General features: G+C 34.7%; 2 pseudogenes; both read left to right on the top strand.

The window, feature by feature from the left end:
- Nucleotides 1-7,716: 7,716 nt before the first annotated feature.
- On the top strand, nt 7,717-8,663 carry LOC112607029 (annotated as a pseudogene).
- A 5,155-nt stretch (nt 8,664-13,818) lies between these two features.
- On the top strand, nt 13,819-15,457 carry LOC112605857 (annotated as a pseudogene).
- The last annotated feature ends 254 nt before the right edge of the window (nt 15,458-15,711 follow it).

The raw sequence follows: 15,711 nt of genomic DNA, 5'->3' as shown, positions 1-15,711 counted from the left end.
CTATATCTCAAAAGAGCATATTGGAGTTTTATTCATTTTAAGTTGGATCTATGAATCAACTTGTACTAACATTAACAATATTGTGTGTTCTAGCTGCTGAACACAATATATCTGTTAGGTATTTTTAAAGTTTATTTTTGAAGAGTTTTGTAGTTTTTATTAATGTAGGGATCTTCCTTATCTATTCCTAAGTGTTTGTGTTTTCAGATTTCATCACAGGTTTTTAATTTTTAAAAAAGTTGATAGTTTATATAAAGGAATTGAATTTTTTATTTGACACTTGAGTCCTATAAATTTTCTAAATTATTTCTCATTCCTACAAAGTTACGTCTGTAGATTCTTTAGGGTTTTCTGAAACACTATCATGTTTTCTACAAGTAAGGATAGCTCATTACTTGGAAAGATATTGGAGTGTTTCAGTTCCCTTTGTGTCATTTTTAGAAGGTAGTCCTTTCCCTACATTCTACCTAATTCATCTAAGCTGTCCAGTTAATTGAAATAATGTATTTCATAACAACGCTTTTCTAACCTTTTAAAGTCTAAAGGATCTATGGGATGATTATTTGTTTTATTATTTCTGATATTGGTTATTTGAATTTCCCTTTGTTCTCTCTTGCCAGCAGTTTATTAATTTCATTATTAAAGTACCAATTTTTGGCTATTTTTCTCTATTTTATGTTTTCCATTTTATTGGTTTTTGATTTTGTACTTATATTCTTTTGTTTTCTTACCTTGGCTTGTATTTACTCTTCTTCTTCTAGTTTCGTAAGGTGAAGGATAAGATGGCTGCTTTTAAACATTTATTTTAAATGTAAGCATTTATAGCTATCCATTTTTCTTTAAGTAGTGTTTTGATTACACCTCACACATTTTGATATGTTTCTGTTATTGCTTAGTTCTAAATAATTGCAAATTTCCATTATACCTTTTGCTTGATTCATAGGTTTACTAAATATTTATTGGCATGTTTCCCAGTATTTGAAGTCTATTCTAGATATATTTATGAGTTATGTATTTATTAATAGCAAATTATTTCAAAACTTAGTGATTCAAACAGTATGTACTCCTTCTCAATTTCTGTAGGTCAGGAAACTAAGAATGGTTTGGCAGGTTTCCATGCTTCAAAGTCTCTCACAAAGCTGTAATCAAGGTGCTTTTGGGGCTACCATCTCATACGAAGGCTTGGCTGAGGAAGGATCCACTTCCACACTGGGTGTTGGTATTAGTAGTTATTTGAATTCATAGAGAATTCACATAACTGGAAGGGACATAGAGAATTAGGTATTATTTTCATATATTAATTCTTCGTCTTGGAGTCATAATTTGAACCACAGTATCTTTGATCATATCTGATTGTTCTCTAGAAATAAACATAGGTTTGTGCATGTTTTACCACTTACCAGTAAGAGATCACAGCGCCTTTAGACATGCTCTTCAAGTGTGAGCAATAATATATATTACATTGAGGGTGGATGAATTGAAAACATGTTAGGTAAGTTGAAAATGACCAATTTTCAGTGGAGCCCATTATGTGATAAAGACTTGAGCTGGTTCAGATAGGTGTTTATGGGACTCTTTATCTAAGGATCTTATAGCAGAAAAATCCAATATTTAATTAACTTATGATGAGATGAAGGTGTTCCATGGAGCCAATGGTAAGCCAAGTCATGGAAATAAAATGGAAGCCCTTAAGCACTGCTCCCTTGTTGGCAAATAAAAATTTCTTTATTGTAGAATCAGTTATTAAATTGATATTGGAATAAAATTTAAAAATTGAATGAATGGAGTGCAGATCATTATGATTTTGTCTGACACAGTTTCAGGCCTTGATCAAACGCCTGTACTCTAAAACTGCAGCACTATGATTGCCTGTCTTTCCAAGAATCAGAATGTCAACTTCCATTCTTAGGCTCTCTGCCTCTCAGCCTCAGGGCTTCTTTGGTATGGACTTTGTAACAGGAAGGGTAAGGCCCTCCTTACCAGGAATATTTTTAGAGAAGAAAACCTGGGACTGGTTCTCCTTTCATTCTGGCTGAAATATTACTTGCCTCACCTAAGTATTTCATAATGTGAAATCATATTTTATTATTTAATTTACTTTTGAGTTTTTCTTCTCATATTACAGGCTTTTGACATTATTTGGCACTTAGCTACTTTTGCTTAGCAAGAGCCAAGTGTTTTTCCTCTAGGGATTTTCTAAGAATAAAAGTTTTCAGAGAGATTAGTTCATTTGAATTTGTTTCAAATATTCTAATTAACAAATCTATAATGACCTTACTGTCTTGTTTATTTAAAATATTGTTGATGTAAAAGTCATAGACTCTGCCCACAAACATAAATGGATGAATTATTTTCCTGATAGAATAGCCCAGAAGATATTTAGAAAGTGATTATTATTTGCCCAAGATAGAGTATGTCTTTGGTTAGTATCTAGTCCTCTAGGTGTAATGTTTTCTTATCATATCCACCATTGCTTGTGAAAATGTGGAAAAGGTCTAAATATCCTGGGATGATATTGGGGAGATATAGAGACATGCTTTCACTTAGGAGAGAAGTGGTCTTAGGCATATGTTAGTTGAATGACTGAAAGAGTGAAGAGTTTGGCTTCTGCCTGTGGGAAAGTACTGTCATTGGTTTTTCCATGAAGTTAAATCTCACCGTTTTTCCTGATAGGTACAAAGCTTAGTAGCTGGACCCCTGAACGTTATTCTAAATCCTCAATCATAGTAAAGTACTTCTGGTTTCCTCACCATAATTGAGAAAACTTTCAAGTAACAAATTTTAGTGTTGATACTTGTGCCAATAAATAATGGGCTCATCTTGGTTAATTTCTAGCATGTCAATTTTTATATAGTCATGCAAACTTAGGATCTTTGTTTTTTATGAAGAAAATTTTCAGCAGGTGAGAACATTCAACTACCTTTGTAGAATAAAAATTAACATTATGTTTAAACATTTGTATATTTCGGTCATCTGCTTTGGGCAGTGCCATACTTCTTTGAAGACTGAGATAATGAGAAGCCTGTGTGGAACTATGGAAACGGTAGCCACTAGGAGCTAATTAAAAATCCATTGATCAGCCATCTGTATTCATGTGTTTTATGATCACACATAGATGCATGAGGTATCTACAGTAACCATCAATGAAAGAAGCATTGCTTTTCTGGACCAAAATATGAGTATTTGAAACTGTTGATGAGATATTCATTAAAAATTTATTTGATAAGTTGAAAGGTAGCTAATGTCTTAAATACCATACGATTTTGTTGGATAAATTCTAATTGGGAAAATTAAGCTTAGTATGTACAAATACTAAAACACAAGATAGATAACAAAATTAACCAAAAAATTGAAAAACTAAAATATATAGTAAATTAAAAACTCAATGATTGGATTTAATGCCAAATTAGATGAAAAATTAGAGAATTTGCAAATTGCGAGAAATATTAGAAGAAAATACGCAGAACAAAGCAGAGAGAAAAAAAAGCAAATGAAGAAAATAGTATAAAAGAGATATAAAAACACAACACAAAACTCGGAGACACTTTTAATTTAATTAAAACTCCAGAAAAAGAAAAAATTCAGGTAGGCAAAATATTTGAAGAGATATAACTGAAAATTCTCTAAAATTACTGAAAGAATAAAGTTATGAATTTATTAGATGTTAAAAATTTCATGAAAAATGAATTTTAAAAAGAATAGTTTGTTTTAAAAGGGTAAACAGAAAAGCGACAGCAGAATAACAGCAACATAAAGACAAAAATTTTAAGAACATATTGCATTCAAGAAAATAATAATAAGGCCAAGCGTGGCGCCTCATGCCTGTAATCCCAGCATATTGGGAGGCCAAGGCAGGTGGTTCACTTGAGGCCAGGAGTTATCGGTACATTTTTGTTTACTTGTCTCTCAAATAAGGGTCTTGTCCAGGTTAATTTCCTCTCATTATGTCAATTTTTATATAGTCATACAAAGATAGTGTTTTATTTTCCTATGAAGAAATTTTCCAGTGGGTAAGAATATTTAATAACCTTCCTACAATATGTTTAAGCTTCTTTATATTTTGGCCATCTGCTTTGGATAGTGCCATACTTCTCTAATGAGTAATAATGAGAAGCCTGTGTGGGACTGTGGAAACTGTAGCCTCTAGGAAGTATTTCTGTGTCCATGGATCAGCTGTTTGTATCAATGTGTTTTATGATCACACATACATGTCTGAGGCATCTACATTAACGTTTAGTTAAAGAAGCATTGGTTTTCTGGACCACGATGTGAGTATTTGAAACCACTGACAAAAGATATTTATTGAAAATTCATGTGATGTGTTGAATGTAGCTAATGTCTTAAATACCACACGATTTTGCTGAAGAAATTCTAATTGGAAAAGTTAAGTTAGCAAACATAAAAAATTCTCAGAATATGCAATATATATTTGGTTTTAATATATAGCCTAATTTGTTTTCCTTTTCTATTTGCCAAATAAGAAGAAAAACAGGTTTCATATACATGTATATAAACCAATTGTTTTATAATCATAATATTTGTTTATGGGATATTATATTTTATATGATACATTAGTAAAGGTGTACAATTACTTTCAGGTATATTTGATTAGAGAGTTTAAAATTGCAGATTATGTGAGATGTATTAGAGTGTTAAGGAACCAATGACTCTTATATTCTGGAGCATATTATAGGTTTTTGTTTATGTATCTAAAAATAATCTCAGCAAACATACTAGTAGGTATATAGGCTCAGGAAAGTATATGGTCTACTGTTATTTAAATAGATTTATAAAACTGTGACTGTGAAATATAATATTATGGAGATTTTTATGTTTTTATGATATTTTATCATTTGAAAATGTTGTGTCTTTAGGAAATGGTTAAATCGGTTTTTTCTAGAAAAATGTTAACTTAGCAGTTTACATTGAAAGCCTACTAATGCTATCTTTCAGTTTCAAGGTATTATATTTTAAATACTTAAATTATAGAAGACAGTTTATATACCTATTTTTTACAAGCAAACATTTAAATTGCCAAAAGAATTATCCTGTTGAATTTCAACTATCTGTTGAAATAGTTTTGATGATGAAAGGAGGAAACGGCACTAAACCTTCCAGCAAATAATGTGTGAATAAATAACAGAATTCTCTATAGACTACTTTATTCCCTTGCGTTCTTCAGCGGGTGTCTCTCTATCAGTCTATAGCTTCAAGAGTGACGGAACTCTGGAATCAGCTGGAATTGGTAATGTGAATGAGACGTGGCTTTTTCATCACAGTTGGATTCTAGAGGCAGCTCAAACTCTCTCTGTACACGTCCTCTGCCACTGCCAGATCTATGTAAATAGAATAATCCTGTCTACATTTGAGGTTTAGTAATCTTGCCGTTTTGCTCAGCAGTGAGTACTCAGAAAGTTTGGGTTTGTATCTGTACTTGTCTCATTGTTCTCTGTAATATAAGTTTGTCTTTAACTGTCAGATCTAGAGACTTTGAAGAACAATGTTTTGTTTTTTTTTCTTTTAAATTTTGTTTTCTTTTTTTTTTTTTTTAACTAGGATCCTGTCTGTGTTTGTTATGGCTACCCCCAAAAGCCTCCTGAGTCACCCCAGCAAGCCACAGGAGGTGCACTTCCAGTATTTCCTCACTAAAAGGAATCTTTCTGAAGCAGATTTTAAAGAATACTAGCCTCACTTAATTATCTCATTAATCTTCTTATAGCTTGTGAATACTCATTTAGTAACTAAAATTTCTCTGATTTCTGATTTTAGCCACCTTTTCATTTCCTGAACTCTCCCCAATGGTGGGTTCAACTTTTTCACTATAATTCTGTGCTTCTCGTCAAGATATATTTCATCACAGGTAAAATTACTATGCATGTTATTAAATCATTATCTTCTAAGGCATACAATTTTATTCTGTGTACCCAAAAGGCTTTCCTGAATTATAGGTATCTTATCCTTTTTTTTTTTTTCCTGGACTATCTCTATAAATCTTTTCAAGTTGACAAAGATCGGCATGATCTGTTTTGATTTTATGTTCACAGTGAAGCTATCATTTTTGAGCCCTTCCCAGGTGCCTGCCAGTATTTAGGAACTTTACTTAGTTTTAATAAAACAACTGTAAGAGGTAAGGACTATTGGGGTCCCCCTTATAAAATGATGAAAGTAAGGAACAGAGAGCTTTAGTAAATGACCCAAAATCTCTATTTGGAAAAAAAAAATAGTGAAGTTGCAGTTGTAGCTGAAGCAGTGTGGCTCCAGTGTCCACATTATTCACCATAAGCTACATTTTCTCTCTAAGAATGTCTCAGATCTTATAGGTACATACTCGGTGATAGACTTATAGTCACTATTTACTGTAATCATGAAATCCCATTTCCCACTGACTACAATTTTTCAGTAAGGGTCATGAGCTTGGAAATTTTTATTTAATTATAAATTTATAAAAAATGAAAAAAAATGTTAGCAGAATACCATAAAGGAGAGGTACACTCATAGTTCTGCAGATAGTTGACTAGAAAGGAGTCTGAATTTCTCAAATGTAATCCTATTGTTTTCCAGTGAGCAAACTGAGATAAGACTTGTAAATGCGTTCAGAAAATGACCCAAATCCATGCCTTTTTACACTGAACATGGAATTTCTACTAGAACATGCTTCATTTTGGAATCTGGTAACTAAGATTCTTCTTTTTGCCTACTCTTGGTATCTAAGTAGTGTTATGAATAAAACTGCAGCCCGCTGTTCTGTACCTTTTTCTACAGTGTCTATTTTCTCCTCTCTCTCTACCTAGTTAATCTCAAGAATTCAGAAGAAAAAAACTCATGGCATATTTGGTAGTTGGTGATAGCCATGAGTTAGTTCACTTGAGTTCAAATTACCTTCTGAAAATTTGAATATTGTATGTAAATATGGTAAAAATTGGAATATAAGCAAGGATAAAATGGAGAGAATCACAGCTCCTTATAAGGTGGACAGAGAGTCAGACTAAGTAATTGCTAAAGGGAACAATGTAATAAAAATATAATCATTATTTATACAGTTCAGAGTCCTGTCTTTTGGCATGTAATGAAAGACTAATGAATACTGAACATCCTTCGAGGCATGAAGGAATGGAGTCTAATAGTAGAAGGCCAGAGTACTGAGTGAGATATTTCAGAAAATGTTATTCTTGGTGCGACCCAGATCATACTATAAAGATACCAGAAATACAAACACCAAGGGCTAAAGCTATGTCAATTTATTTATATAGAGTTTATTACCGCTACCAATCAATTTATTTTATATAGAGTTTATTACCGCTACCAAAGAGTAAGGTTTTTGAGACCAAGAACCCATTGCCTATTCATCATAGCTGACTTCTATGCCAAGAAAAATGCTTTAAATAAGAAGTTATGTAATATATGAATGGCTATTGGAGCTTTAACACTCCTTCTGTATGGAATATTCACTAAAACATAGAGGTAGAAGCCTTTACCTGTGGCTGAAAATAAAATCTTTGAGGAGAAATAGAGTCATCAAGGGAAGATGGGCTCTTTGAATGAGAAACTCAGTAGAGACTTACTCAATGTTTATTGTGTTTTAATCACTATTCAGGATACAACAGTGAAGATGTGCTCTGTGACACAATGGATGTGATCATATTCCTGTTCATTATTCCATTACAGGTCCTGTTCTCCTGAGCTCTAACCTCTGATACACCTTCTGAAAAAGAGTAAATGAGACAGAATAACAGTATTACAGAATTTGTCCTCCTGGGCTTCTCTCAGGATCCTGATGTGCAAAATGCATTATTTGTCATGTTTTTACTCACATATATTGTGACCATGGTGGGGAACCTGCTCATTGTGGTGACTATTATTGCCAGCCCTTCCTTGGGTTCCCCAATGTACTTCTTCCTTGCCTGCCTGTCATTTATAGATGCTGTGTATTCCACCACCATTTCTCCCGTATTGATTGTAGACTTACTCTGTGATAAAAAGACTATTTCCTTCTCAGCTTGCATGGGTCAGCTATTTATAGGCCACTTGTGTGGTGGTGCTGAGATCTTCCTTCTGGTGGTGATGGCCTATGATCGCTATGTGGCCATCTGTAAGCCACTGCACTATTTGACCATCATGAATCGACAGGTTTGCATCCTTGTCTTGGTGTTGGTTGTGACTGGAGGTTTTGTGCATTCTGTGTTTCAAACTGTTGTTGTGTAGACTCTCCCCTTCTGTGGCCCCAATGTCATTGACCACTTTTACTGTGACGTTTACCCGTTATTGGAACTGGCGTGCACTGACACCTACTTTATAGGCCTCGCTGTTGTTTTCAATGGTGGAGCAATGTGTATGGTCATCTTCACCCTTCTACTAATCTCCTATGGGGTCATCCTAAACTCCCTTAAAACCTACAGTCAGGAAGGGAGGGGTAAAGCCCTGTTTACCTGCAGCTCCCACATTACCGTGGTTGTCCTGTTTTTTGTTCCCTGTATTTTCATATATGTGAGACCTGTTTCAAACTTTTCTATTGATAAATTCATGACTATATTTTTTACAGTTATTGCACCCATTTTGAACCCTTTTATATACACGTTGAAAAATTCAGAGATGAGAAATGCTATAGAAAAACTCTTGTGTAAAAGTTAACAATATTTAGAATAAGAGTGTCCATTCTCTTATAGATAAGGAGGTATGTAGACAAGGTCTTCCCAGTGAAATGTTCAGACTTCTAAGGATAATTCAAGGATCCCAAAGTGGGAAGGCAGGACTGAGATGCTCCCAGCTCAATTAAGAAGTCATCCCATCATGGCATCTGTTTGAAGTTCAAGATCTCAGCCTCTATATCCAGACTGAGAGTGGATGGAGCTGCTAGGGTTCAGGTCCTATTGTGCACATTTTAAATTATGGTTTTTCTCTATTATACATCTATTGAGTCGGGATATATCGATTGAGTCAGAATGGAGAAAGGGAGGCACAGGTAATTAAAATGGATGCTCCTGTTCAAAAGGGAAGGCTACGGTGATTCCCTCTGAGTAATTTATTTAAAGGCCTGGGGAATATACAAGCACCATATTCACAAATGTCTTTGAAACTGGCCCTTCTCAGGTTTGAGCTGAAACTCTATATGCCATCAGAAAATACTCTTAAGATTCTTAGAATTATGTTCGTACAGTTTAAAGTACTTTTGAGACACACCATTAAATTTTTCTGAAGTCTTTTCAACGTGTCTTAACATCCACAACTTTGAAATGACTTTTATTTTGATGACCTTTCTTACTTTTAGAGTGCTTAGCTCTTTGCAGAGACTGGAAAGGGAAACGATTTTTATCTCTGAAACCATCAAGTTCTGGCTCTTTTATGTTTCTTGTAAATTCTGTCTGAAAATGTAACAGTTAAATTTTTAAGTAATACATATATATATTTTAAAAATCTATGACTTATAAGGTACAGTAGTGCTATAAGAAACAGCTGTAACTTTTAATATTCTATTTGGAAATTTTAGCCAAATCCACCTATTAAGTACATTTTTTATTTTCTGCCTTATTATAGGTGACAGAATTACTAAATTTTTTCAGCACTGGATAGTGACTGACTTTTTTTATAGCCGGCAGAACAGTTACATCTGTATTTTCAGCCTTTACTTATAATATCCTGGAGGCCCCTATTTTCGTATACTAAAGCCAGTGCCATACACTTTCAATTGTTGTTATGGAAGCACTACACCTTGACTTGCCACTTTTTATTCTGGTTCTTTCTTCGTGTATGGTGCAGGACTCCACATTTTGTGATTTCATACAACCATCATTTTATTTTATCTCAAAATTTTGTGAATCAGGAATTCAGATAGTAGTTGGCTGGGTATTTCTTCTGTTTTGTGTGGCAAGGGCTGAAGTCACTGTCTTATTCAACTGATAACTGAGATTTATGTAAACGCAGAATAACTCAATTCATATTTGTAGCCTATTGGAAGGGATCACAGTAAGAGATGCACTGGATCCCTCTTCCTTTCTCTTTAAATGAAGGAGCACAAGATCACTCCAGAGAATAGTCCAGCGTTTTACATGGTGGTCAGATATCCCATTGGTAGAAAGTAGTTGGGTCCAGCCAGTTAAGGGCTATGTCCAGAACTGACACAATGTCACTTGCATCATATTCTATTTGTCACAGGGATCACATGACCACCCAGATTTGAGATTTTACAGATATAAAAGATAATCTTTGATGGGGAAGTGGCAAAGTCACTTTGCAGAGCAGCGTGCGGAACAATTGTCTACATCTCAAAAAGAGCATATTGGAGTTGTATTCATTTTAAGTTGGATCCATAAATCATCCTGTACTGACAACATCTTAGCAATGTTGGGTTTTCTAATTCCTGAATACAGTGTATCTGTTCGGTATTTCGAATGTTTAGTTTTGAAGAGTTTTGTAGTTTATATTCATGTAAGGATCTTCCTTATCTATTCCTCAGTATTTATGTTTTCAGATTTCATCACAGATTTTTAATTTAAAAAAAATTCCAATTGTCATTGTTGCAAGTATATGTAAAGGAAATGGAATTTTTTTATTTGACACTTGAGTCCTATAAACTTGCTAAATTTACTTCTTATTCCTACAAAGTTACTCTTTAGGGTTTTCTGAAGCGCTATCACCTTAGGTACACGTAACGAAAGCACATTACTTGGAAAGAGATATGAGGTGTTTCAGTTTTTTTGTGCATGTCATTTTTAGAAGGTTGCCCTTTCCCTACATTTTACCTAATTCATCTAATCTGTCAAATTAATTGAAATGATGTATTTCATAACAATCCTTTTCTAACCTTTTAAGTCTAAAGGATCTATGGGTCATTATTTGTTTTATGATTTCTGATGTTGGTAATTTCATTTTCTCTTTCTTTTGATCACTCATGCTGGCAATTTATCAATTTCATTATAAAATTCCAACTTTTGGCTATTTTCATTTACTCTATTTTATGTTTTCTATTTTATTGGTTTTGATATTTATGTCCTTTCGTTTACTTACCTTGGCTTTTATATATTCTTCTTATTCTAGCTTCTTAAGGTGAAGGTTCAGATGGCTGCTTTTGAACATTTATTTAAAATGTAAGAATTCATAGCTATATATGTTTCTTTAAGTACTGTTCTGATTACACCTTACACATTTGGATATGTTTTTCGTATTGCTGATTTCTAAATATTTACTTATTTCCATTATACTTTTTTCTTTGATTCATAGATTCACTAAATATTTATTAGCATGCTTCCCAATATTTGAAGCATATTCTAGATATATTTATAAGTTATTTATTTATTCATGGCAAATTATTTCAAAACTTAGTGATTCAAACAATATGTACTCATTGTCAATTTTTGTAGGTCAGGAAACTAAGGCTAGTTTAGAAGGTTCCCATGCTTCAAGGTCCCTCACAAAACTGTAATCAAGGTGCTGGTTGGGGTTACCATCTCATATAAAACTTGGCTGAGGAAGGATTTACTTCCACACTGATATTGAGATGTAGGTCCTATTTTTACATTAGTTCTTCATCTTGGAATCATAATTTAAACCATGGTATCTTTGACCATATCTGATAGTTCTTCAGAATTAAACATGTTTGTGCGGTTTTAGCACTTGCCAGTAACACAGCATAGCACTTATAGACATGCTCTTTGAATTTTAGCAGTAACACAGATTACATTTGGGGTGGAATAATTTAATCCATGTATTAGGTAAGTTGAAAATGACTAACTTTTAGTGTACCCTCTTATGTGATAAGTGTCTGCATAAAGTATTTATGTAATAAATATTTTAGCTGGTTCAGATAGGTATTTATGGGACTCTTTATCTAAGGCTTTTATGACATAGAAATCCAATATTTAACTAAATGTATAATGAGATGTAGGGATTCAGTGGACCCAGTGGTAAGCCAAGTCATGGAAATAACAATGGAAGTCCTTGAATACTGCTCCCTTGTTGGCAAATACAAATTTCTTTATTGTAGAAACAGTTATTGAATTGATATGGGAATAAAATTTAAAAATTGAGTTAATGAATGTATTAATCTGTTTTCACACTGCTGGTAATGACATACCCAAGACTGGGAAGAAAAAGAGGTTTAATTAGACTTACAGTTCCACAGGGCTAGGGAGGCCTCAGAATCATGGTGGGAGGTGAAAGGCACTTCTTATATGGCAGTGGCAAGAGAAAAATGAGGAAGATACAATTCAAGTTGATATTTGGGTGGGGACACAGCCAAACCATATCAGTGGGCTATAGATCATTATTGTTATATCTGACATAGATGCAGGTCTTGATCAAAAGCCAGTACTCTAACCTAAAACTGCAGCACTATGATTACCTATTTTTGCAAGAATCCGAAAGTCAACTTCCCTTCTTAGGCTCTCTGCCTCTGAGCCTCAGGGCTTCTTGGACATGGACTTTCTAATAGGAAGGGTAAGGCCCTCCTTACTGGGAACACTTTTAGAGAAGAGAACCTGGGGCTGGTTGTCTTTTATTCTGGCTGAAATATTACTTGCCTTACCTAAATATTTCATAACATGAAACCCATAATTTATTATTCAATTTACTTTAAAATTATTTTTTTCATAATGCAGGCATTTCACATTACTTGTCATTTAGTTATTCTTCCTAGCAATAATCAGTTCTTTTATCTCTAGCAATTTTGTAAGAAAAAAGTATACAGAGAGGTTGCTTCATTTGAATTTGTTCCAAATATTCTAATTAACTAGTCTTTAATGACCTTACTGTCTCTTTCTAAAATATTGTTGATGTAAAATTCATAGATTGTGTCTACACACAAAAATGGAAGAATTATTTTTCTGATAGAACAACCCAGGAGATATCAAAAAAGTTAACTTTCTGCCCAAGGTAGAGTATGTCTTCAGTTGGTATCTGGTCTTCTAAGTGTAATGTTTTTTGTAATATCTACCATTGCTTGTAAAAATGAGCGAAAGGTCTCAATTTCCTGGAATGAAATTGGGGAGATATAGAGACATGCTTTTACTTAGGAAAGAAGTGGTCTTATGGATATGCTAGAGTTTTTAAATGTAAGTGAGACTTAGAGAAGTTCAGTAAGTGACTCAAAGTCACATGGTAAGTGGTAAAGTTGGAGTTACAACTGAGGCAGTGTGGCTCCTCTGTCCATATTATTCACCACATGCTACGCTTTCTCTCCAAGGATTTCTTGGATCTGAAATAGGCACATATTGAGTGGGAAATCTGTAGTCATAAGTTACTCACACTACTCATGAAACATTTACCACTGACCACCATTATTCATGCAACAGTCATGAGCTTGGAAATTGCCGTTTAATTATAAATATATGAAAAATGAACAAAAGCAGAATAGAATAAGGGACAGGTGCACTAATAGTTTTGTAGATGGTTGACTAGAAAGGATTCTCAGTTCACTTAATTTAATCACTTTGTTTTCCAGTGAGCAAACTGAGACAGACATGTAAATGCATTCAGAAAATGAATCAAATTGATGTCATCTTCCAGTGAACTTAGAATTTCTCTTTGAGTATGCTTTTTTTTTTTTTTTGAATCTGGACACTAAGGGTCTATTTTTGAGTACTCTCAGTATCTAAATAGTGTTATAAATAAAACCATTTACCACTGTTCTGTAACTCTTTCTACACTGTCTATTTTCTCCTGTCTCATTATCTAGTTCACCTGAAGAATCTGGAAAAAAATACTCACAGCTAATGTGGCAGTTGGTGATAGCCATCAGTTAGTTTTCTTGAGTTCAAAATTATTTGCTGAAAGTCAGGATACTGTATGTTTATATGATAAAAAAATTGTAGAATAGGTAAGGATAAGATGCAGAGATGTACAGCTTCTTATAAGGCAGAGGGTCAGACCAAGTAATTGCTACAGCGAATAATGTGATAAATAGGACTTTACTATTTTTACAGGTTAATGTCCAGTCTCTTGACATTTAATGAGATATTTATAAAGATTGAACATCTTTCGAGGCATGAAGGACCGAACGTGTAACTGTGGAATGCCATAGTACTGAGTGAGATATCTCAGAAGATGTTATTTTTGATGCTACACAGAACATACAGTAAAGACATCACAACAACTACAAACTCAAAGCACTGAGTCTTCGTTAATTTATTTAGAGTTTATTACCATCATGAGAAAGTAACTTTCCTGAGACCAATAGTCTGTTGCCTGTAAATCATAGCTGACTTCTGTGCTAAGAAATATGTTTTAAATCAGGAGTTATAAAATATATGAATGGCTGTTGGGCCTTTCACTCATCTTCTATACAGAATATTCACTAAAAGTTAGAAGCAGAAACTCTGCCTGTAGGCTCAAAATAAAATCTTTGAGGAGATGAACTCAGTAGAGACTTACAAAATATTTATCATCTGTGTAAATCACTATTGAGGATACAACAATGAAGATGTGCTCTGTGACATCATGGATGTAATCATATTCCTCTTCACTACTTCATTACATGTCCTGTTCTCCTGAGTTCTCAACTGGGACACAAGTTTTAAAGAATACTAAATAGAACTGAGTAACAATATTACAGGATTTGTCCTCCTTGGCCCAACTCAGGATCCTGATGTGCAAAATGCATTATTTGTCATGTTTTTACTCATATACACTGTGACTATGGTGGGAAACCTGCTTATTGTGACTATTATTGCCAGCCCCTCCTTGGGCTCCCCAGTGTACTTCTTCCTTGCCTGCCTGTCATTTATAGATGCTGTGTATTCCACCACCATTTCTCCCATATTGATTGTAGACTTACTCTGTGATAAAAAGACTATTTCCTTCCCAGCTTGCATAGGCCAGTTATTTATAGACCACTTGTTTGGTGGTGCTGAGATCTTCCTTCAGGTGGTGATGGCCTGTGATCGCTATGTGGCCATCTGTAAGCCACTGCACTATCTGACCATCATGAATCGACAGGTTTGCATCCTTCTCTTGGTGGTGGCTGTGACTGGAGGTTTTGTACATTCCGTGTTTCAAATTGCAGTTGTGTATAGTCTCCCATTCTGTGGCCCCAGTGTCATTGGCCACTTTGTCTGTGACATTTAGACATGACTGGAGCTGACGTGCACTGATACCTACTTTCTAGGCCTCACTGTGGTTTTCAGTGGTGGAGCAACCTGTATGGTCATCTTCACCCTTCTACTAATCTCCTATGGAGTCATCCTAAACTCCCTTAAAACTTACAGTCAGGAAGGGAGGCGTAAAGCCCTGTCTACCTGCGTCTCCCACATTGCCGTGGTTGTCCTCTTTTTTGTTCCCTGTATTTTCATATATGTTAGACCTGTTTTGAACTTTCCTATTGATAAATTCATGACTGTATTTTATACAGTTAACACACACCCATGTTGAATCTGTTAATATACACACTAAGAAATTTGGAGATGAGAATTGCTGTAAAAAAAACTGGTGTAAAAACTTAAATATAGCTAGATTAAGTAAAAGAAAATAGGAAGCCGGGCGCGGTGGCTCACGCCTGTAATCCCAGCACTTTGGGAGGCCGAGGCGGGCGGATCACAAGGTCAGGAGATCGAGACCACGGTGAAACCCCATCTCTACTAAAAATACAAAAAATTAGCCGGGCGCGGTTGTGGGCGCCTGTAGTCCCAGCTACTCGGGAGGCTGAGGCAGGAGAATGGCGTGAACCCGGGAGGCGGAGCTTGCAGTGAGCCGAGATCGCGCCACTGCACTCCAGCCTGGGCGACA

The sequence above is a fragment of the Theropithecus gelada genome, chromosome 14 (genome assembly GCF_003255815.1).
Source record: "Theropithecus gelada isolate Dixy chromosome 14, Tgel_1.0, whole genome shotgun sequence".
Lineage (NCBI taxonomy): Eukaryota > Metazoa > Chordata > Mammalia > Primates > Cercopithecidae > Theropithecus > Theropithecus gelada.
This window is presented reverse-complemented; position numbering and strand designations above follow the sequence as displayed.